Here is an 8,769-nt window from a genome sequence, read left to right on the forward strand (position 1 = left end):
TAAAGGTCTTCCAGCATTAAAATGCACTGTTCAGAAAGCAACTCTCCCCCTGTACTCTTAGTATGAATCCAGTGTCATCAGCCTTGATGGTCATGTTATTTTGGGGGTTCCATAACCATACCCTGATACCAGAGTGTGATCAGAATTATCTAATATATCCTGAAAAAATTTCCCTAGTTTCAAATTTCAGGGAGTAGAAATTAGGCCTTAAGCACTATTTATTTATTTATTTATTTATTTATTTATCATATGATCTTTTTTTATTGAATGAAAGTTTCTTTAAATTCTGTAATGCTCTCCAATTTTCAGAAAGTTTCACATGTGTGATTTCATATAATCCTGTAATAACCCTTTTTTTTTTCCCTTCCCCTGTATTGACCTTCCCCTCTTCCCTCTCCCCACTGGTAACACCTAGTTTGTTCTCTATATCTGTGAGTCTGCTTCTTTTTTGTTTTATTCACTAGTTTGTTTTATTTTTTAGATTCTACATATGAGGGATACATACAGTTTTTGTCTTTCTATGTCTGACTTATTTCACTTAGCATAGTGTCCTCCAAGTCCATCCAAGTTGCTTCAAATGGCAAAGTTTAATCCATTTTTATGGCAGAGTAGAATTCCATAGTATATATTTACCATATCTTCTTTATCCATTCATCTGTTGATGGACACTTAGGTTGCTTCCATACCTTGACAATTGTAAATAATGCTGTTATGTACATTGGGGTGCATGTATCTTTTCGAATTAGTGTTTTTGTTTTTTTGGATTATACTCAGGAGTGGAATTGCTGGGTTATATGATAGTTCTATTTTTAGTGTTTTGAGAAACCTCCATGCGGTTTTCCACAGTGGTTGCACCAATTTGTTTTCTTACCAAAAGTGTAGGAGGGTTCCCTTTTCTCCACATTCTTGCCAACATTTGTTATTTGTGTTCTTTTTGAGTATAGCCATTCTGACAGGTGTGAGGTGATATCTCATTGTGGCTTTTGATTTGCATTTTCCTGATGATTAGCAATGCTGAACATCTTGTCATGTGCCTGTTGGACACCTGCATTTCCTCTTTGGAATAAAAAGTTCTTCTGCCCATTTTAAGTGGGTTCTTTGTTTATTTGATGTTGAGTTGTATGAGCTGTTCAACAAATTATCAGAAAGAGAAATTAAATCCATTTAACATTGCATCAAAAGAATGAAATACCTAGGAATAAACCTACCTAAGCAGGTAAAAGAGCTGGGAAAACTATAAGGCACTGATGAAAGAAGTTAAAGACAACACAAAGAGATGGGAAGATATACCATGTTCTTGGATTGGAAGAATCAACATTGTGAAAATGACCATACTACCCAAGGCAATCTACAGATTCAGTGCAATCCCTATCAAGTTACCAGTGGTATTTTTCACAGAACTGGAACAAATCTAAAATTTGTATGGAAACACAAAAGACCCTGAATAACCAAAACAAGAACAGAGCTGGAGGAATCATACTCCCTGACTTCAGACTATACTACAAAGCAGTATGGTTCTGGCACAAAAACAGACACATAGATCAATGGAACAGAGTAGAGAGCCCAGAAATAAACCCATGCACTTATGGTCAATTAATCTATGACAAAGGAGGCAAAAATATACAGTGAAAGAAAACCAGTCTCTTCAATAAATGGTGCTGGGGAAAATGGACGGCTAGTGGTAAAAGAATGAAATTAGAACGTTCTCTAACCCCATACACAAAAATAAACTTAAAATGGATTAAAGCCCTAAATGTAAGACCAGAACTATAAAATTCCTAGAAGAAATCATAGGCAGAACACTCTTTGACTTAAATCACAGAAATATTTTTTTGTATTCGTCTCCTAAAGCAAAGGAAATAAAAGGAAAAAATAAACAAATGGGACCTAATTAAACTTAAAAGCTTTTGCACAGAAAAGGAAACCACTGACAAAATGAAAATACAACCTACTGCATGGGAGAACGTATTTGAAAATGATTTGACCAGTATGGGGTTTAAACACCTTTTAATTCTAAAAGATACTTTTTTCCCACAAATTGACTTTATTTTGCCTTATTGATAATCTCTGAGTACAAGAGTTGCAAGTAGTAGCATCCCTCAACCACACCTTAATTCAGAACAGTAGGTGTGTGTTTACTCTAAATTTCTATAAGTATATAAACTCCTTCAATGATAAAGAATAAAACTTTTCTTATTAAATATAATCAAACCAAACCACATTGCACAATGTCACACCAAATCAAACTAAAACACAGACAAAAAACAAAACAGAACAAAATATCCCAAACTATATGAAGCTACATGCATATAAAAATGGTTATATGAATTTCTTTGGTTGCTTATCTTTTTTTAATTTAAATATATTCTGTCTCTTCCTGAGCTGGACTAGAATTCAAAATCCAGAATCCAAGTAGGGCATACAATTTCCTTTGTAAATGACAGTTTGATCCTATACTACTTAGGAATGAAGATTAAGCCTTCTGTAAAACATTTTAAGCCCTGCAATATCCTCCACTCTCATTCCTCTTATAGAGAAAGATAATAAAAATAAAGAGGGAAAGGGCAAGGGTGTGTGTGTGTTGCGTGTGTGTGTGTGTGTGTGTGTGTATTTCTTAATTCTTGGCTCACAGGATGGAGTAGCTACAAAAACTATAGAACAATTTTGAAGGTGAGGAGGCAATTTTCAAGGTAAAAGTGGCTCACAAAGTGATCTTACTGAGTTGGTTTGTATAAAGTTTTTATATACATGGATATTGAGATTTATAAAAGAAGAAATACGTCTTTGGTTTTTATCCTGTTTCTGACACAGAGTTCTTAAAACCCTTGGAGTTTCCTAAGTGATGAGAGCAACAAACGTCTTTTATTATGTGTAACTTTTAGGAAGCACCTAAGAATCAGGGCTGGATGCCAGGAGAACCAACCACGTGATTGTGATTGCAGGGCTGGAACTTTCAGTCCCACTCCCCAACTTCTGGGAAAGCAAGAGGTGCTGGAGGTTGAGTTCAGTCACCAATGGCCAATTATTTAGTCAATCAGGCTCCATAAAACCCCCAAAGGACAAGGTTCAGAGAGCTTTCAGGTAGGTGAACATATGAAGATTAGAGGAGAGTGGTGGGCCTGGAGAGGGCTTAGAAGCTCCACACCTTTTCCCCATATCTTGTGCTATGCATTTCTTCCATCAGGCTGTTCCTGAGTTATAACTTTTTATAATAAATTGGTGTTCTAGTAAGTAAAATGTTTCTCTGAGTTCTGTGAGCCACTTGAGAAAATTAATCCAACTTGAGGAAGGGGTCGTAGGAACCTTTGATTTATATTCAGTTAGTCAGAAGCACAGGTAACAACCTAGATTCATGACTGGCATCTGCAGTGGGAGGGGTGGCAATCTTGTAGGACTGAACTCTTAACCTGTGGGATCTGATGCTACCTCTGGGTAGATAGCGTCAGAATTGAGTTGAGTTATAGGACACCCAACTGGTGTCCAGAGCATTGCTTATTGGTGTGGGGAACACTGCCCCCCCAACTGGAAACTGAGTCTCAGAACACCCTAGTGTAACCTCAAAAGGCCATCATTTGACATATGAAATGAAAGCCAGGAGCCTAGATTTTGAGACTCAGCTGCTGGCTTTATCCTAAATGCAATGGAGCGCTGATAGAGCTTTAAGGAGAGTGATATGATCAGATTTGCTTTTTATTTTATTTTTATTCTGGAGAATGGATTGGGCAAGAGCGAATATCAGATGATCAGTTAGGAGGCCATTTCAATTGTGCAGATAACAGATGATGGTGGGTGATGAAGTCCTAAGGACAGTCTTTCTTATAGTTTTTCCTGATTTCATCCATTCAGAAGATTAGCTCATGGCACCAAACCTGAAATATCATGTGTAATTTTTAGTTCTGGAAGAAAGAACACATGGTTTTTTGTTTTTTTTTTGGTGGTATGCGGGCCTCCCTCTGCCGCGGCCTCTCCCTTTGTGGAGCACAGGCTCCGGACGCGCAGGCCCAGCGGCCATGGCCCACGGGCCCAGGCGCTCCGCGGCATGTGGGACCCCCCCAGAACGGGGCGCGAACCCGGTTCCCCTGCATCGGCAGGCGGACGCGCAACCACTGCGCCACCAGGGAAGCCCTGAACACATGGTTTTCATTGCTATTCTTCAAAGGGTTGAGGAAAGCCAAGTTGAGGAGAAACTTATTTTGGGAGAGGTATATAGCTGTCACATCATTGCTGAAAGGTCTTCAGACAAGCAAATGAATGCACTCACTACTGTGATATGTTTCAAGTTTTAATTTACATGATTTCCTGATGGAAGGAGAATTGATTAGAAATAGATTTCTATCTAAATCACATTTATTATATTGACATAACATTTTAGTCATTATCGTTTATTAATTACATAGCTGGGACTCAAAAGATGACTGTTGACTAAAAACAAATTATTATAATTTTGGTGTCTCACATAGTAGTGCACAGATATTGTGGTCCTGTAGCTCAGTCAATTACTATGGAAAACTAGTTTGCTCTATGAATTAGTAAAAATCTGGGGAGGAAATGAGCAGGCAGTTTTGAAGCTCAATGCACTAAGTAAAGGATTGTTAGTTACTTAGACTTATAGTTGAAATTTTAGAATATCCTCTTCCCCAAAGATCAGAGAAACATAGGTATGTTACCATGATGAGGATTTTTAAAAAATAGAATCTGGCTCTTGAGGCTAGAAAATTCTAAAAATAGAATCGTGACTGGACAATCTTCATTCATTCAAATGAGAAAAAAAAGGGAGAAGATATATTCTTAAAAGTGTTTTCTGATGATAAAAGTTAGAAATTTTGAAATTTGGAGACTACAGAAAAGTATATAGTGAAGTATTAAAAAATATTACTCATTATCCTACTAAACGAAGATGGATTACGTTCTAGATATCTTTCTAGGGCTTTTTTTTTCTGCCTGAATTTACATGTTATACATATTTGAGAACATACTAAAATTTTGTTTTCTTGCTTTTAAAAGACATTATTATATAAAACACATTTTACCATATTATTAGAAAGTCAATAAAATGCCTCTTTTGGATAGCATATGAAACTATCAAATTAATGTGTTGTTTTTAATTTTTTTAACCTTTAATGGTCGTTTTCAAATACATAGAAATAGAGAAAATAGCTTAATGGATTTCCAAGTTTTGGCAATTAACCACATTTAGTTAATCTTGCTTCACTGATCCCAATGATATTTTTTTTAAGTGGAGTATTTCCTTTTTAAGTTGGAATACTTAAAATTCCAGATGTAATTTCACTTGTAAATAGTTCCAAATGTATATCTTATAAATTTAAAAAATATAACTAGAATGGCATTATCACATCTGAAATAGGTAGCAGTAATTTCCTAATTTACCCAATACACAGTTTATATTCAAATATTTCCAATTGACTCAATAAATATCTTTTTGATAGCTGACTTGTTTAAATAGAAGCCAAACACTGCATTTAGTTGTCATGTTTATTAACTCTCATTTAATTTCTAATAAGCTTCCAGTCCCCCACTTCTAATATCATGTATTTGTCCCCTAGTGTGTTCCACATTGTTGATTTGACTGGCTGATTCTTCATGGTTTGTTTTACTTCTTCTCACCCCTGTATTTCTTGTAAATGCATAGTTATATCTAGAGACTTGATTGGAGTCAGGCTCAATTTCTTTTTATCAAGAATATGTCATAGTTTGTGATGTTTACTCCTTATTGCATTGCATCAAAGGCCCATATCATCTGGTTGCCCACATTTAGTGATGTTGAGGTAGATCAGGTGTTGTCAGCCCACTAGAACTCCCCTCACCCTTATTTATAATCATTTAACATCCATTGATGAGGATTGACTAGATCCATAACTTCATTAGGGCTTTGCAAAATGGTAATTTTTGAATTCTACCTCCCCTTTTGCATTTAAGATCCACAAAGAACTTTCCCTCGTTAACAATTTGGGTACTTCAAAAGATTGTACAGATAAAATCTGATTCTTTCTCTTTATTTCTCACTTTTCCTGATAAAGAGTTGGTGCCTGAACAATCTCCAAGGGCGACCAAAGAGGTGTTTTTGCTTTTTAAATTTCATGGTGAATGAATGCATTTTCATATGACAGTTTTTATTCTTTTTGATAATCCAATTGCCTATCTTTTGTCAGTGGGAATCCCTTTAGATTAGTTCCTGTGTCCCTTTGACATGACCCTGATTATATTGGATGTCTTCCTTGCTTTCTGGCACAAAGAAAAATATTCCCAGCTCTTGTGAATTTCTTGTCCCAGAAGTGGGAGCAGTGGTTTCTCCTTAGTACCCTGGTACCAATTAAGGGAAAATCGTATCAAACTCTGAAGCTTTTATAAGACATTGTCTTACTTTAAAACTTTTAATTTTATAAAGATTTCCAGGGTTAACATCTTTTGCAGAAAACTTTCTTAATTTCTGATAATTTTTTAAGAATAAATTTTGAGAATTACTCTGTCATAGAGCATCATTGTTTTAATGCTGTTGTTTCGTATTGCCAAATTGTCCCTGAAAAGGTTATACCAATTTGTATTTCTACCAGCAGTATTTAGAAATTATTCTATACTCCTGTCAATTTGCTATTATTCTTAACAAAAAGCAGTAGAAGGAAATGTTTTTTTAAAAAATTTTCTTTGTCTTTAATTATTAGTGAGGACGAACTTTTGATTTTTGAATTCAGGGGCAAGTTTTTTTTTTTTTTCGGTATGCGGGCCTCTGACTGTTGCGGCCTCTCCCGTTGCGGAGCACAGGCTCCGGACGCGCAGGCCCAGCGGCCATGGCTCACGGGCCTAGCCGCTCCGCGGCACGCGGGATCTTCCCAGACCGGGGCAAGAACCCGTGTCCCCTGCATCGGCAGGCGGACTCTCAACCACTGCACCACCAGGGAAGCCCAAGGGGCAAGTTTTTGAGTTTACTGCACTCTGTGAATCATGGCACATTCCTATTATGCATGAATGCAAGACTGCTGTATATCCATCTGTCTACCACCCATCCATCTACCTCTTATCTATCGTTACCTATCCATTCACCCATCATTTATCTATATCTACTTATGTATTGATTCCTATGTATTTCATGCTTCATTCCCATTCTCTTGGTGTTGCCTGTGACTATTTTATTATATTTCATGTATAACTTTTGACTCAAAACTTTTCTTGTAAAATGTGTATTGTTTTGTTTATATGTATTTTAATTTATATTAATCATATTATGCTATATATATCATTCTTTTTCCTGTTTTTTTCCTATTAACTATTAAGTTCTAGGATCTATCTTTGTTGTTATTTGTATAGCAAATCCTTTGCTCTGACCACTGCAAAATTCTCCATGGTGTGCCACATTTTGCCCATTTCTTATTTCCTATGGTGGACTTCCAGGGAACCTTCAATATTTCACCATCAAAAATATTCCTGGGCTTCCCTGGTGGTGCAGTGGTTGCGAGTCCACCTGCCGATGCAGGGGACACGGGTTCATGCCCCGGTCCGGGAAGATCCCACATGCCACGGAGCGGCTGAGCCCGTGAGCCATGGCCGCGGAGCCTGTGCTCCACAACGGGAGAGGCCACAACAGTGAGAGGCCCGCGTACCACACACACACAAAAAAATTCCCATATGGACCTTTTTGAAAATTTCCCTGGAATTTCTGACTGTTGTATGCAGTAGTTACTTTGACTAAATAGGATCGTGGGATTTATTTCTATAAGCAGTACAAAAATTTTTCTATATATGCACATCCTCATCAACATTTGGTGTTCTAATTTTGCAGAGTAAAATACGTATTGTCTCACTGATTTAATTTGCATTTCTTCAAATATCAATGATTTTTGGCATCCTGTAATATGCTTGCTAAATTTATGTATGCATGTGTGCTTTTCTAATTGCCTAATCATATCTATGGAGATTTTTGGAAAATGATCATTGTTTTCCCAATTACTCTCCAGCCCTATCACAATCAATGTTGGTGTTATTATTCATATATTCTCTTTTCCTATTCTTTGATCTCAGCGTTAAAAACAGCAATCACTTTATTAAGGTATTGATAAGCCCTAATTTCCACCTCTCTTGCAGCCTCTTCTTGATTGTTCTCTCTTATTTGAATACTTATTGCAAAAATATTTTCAGTGTCGGCTTTTGGTGCTACATTTTTTGAGGGAATATACCTGGACTTATTTTTATTTTGCTCATATATATATTTTTCCACTTTTACATTTAAATGATACTGTGCTAAATAGAAAATTGTAGGTTTCAAGTTCTTTTAGCATTTAAAAATATATTTCTCAGTTGTGTTTTTGCATAGAGAGAACTCTGATGGCAAGCTTGTTTCTCTGTAAAAGATTTGCTATTTCTTTTTTCTTTAACATCTTTATTGGAGTATAATTGCTTAACAATGGTGTGTTAGTTTCTGCTTTATAACAAAGTGAATCAGCTATACATAAACATATATCCCCATATCTCCTCCCTTTTGCGTCTTCCTCCCAACATCCCTATCCCACCCCTCTGGGTGGTCACAAAGCGCTGAGCTGATCTCCCTGTGCTATGCGGCTGCTTCCCACTAGCTATCTATTTACATTTGGTAGTGTATATATGTCCAGGCCACTCTCTCACTTCGTTCCAGCTTACCGGTCCCCCTCCCCGTGCCTTAAAGTCCATTCTCTAGTAGGTCTGCGTCTTTATTCCCGTCTTGCCCCTAGGTTCTTCATGATGTTTTTTTTTTTTTTTAGATTCCATATATATGTGTTA

The sequence above is a fragment of the Physeter macrocephalus genome, chromosome 5 (assembly GCF_002837175.3).
Source record: "Physeter macrocephalus isolate SW-GA chromosome 5, ASM283717v5, whole genome shotgun sequence".
Taxonomy (NCBI): Eukaryota; Metazoa; Chordata; class Mammalia; order Artiodactyla; family Physeteridae; genus Physeter; species Physeter macrocephalus.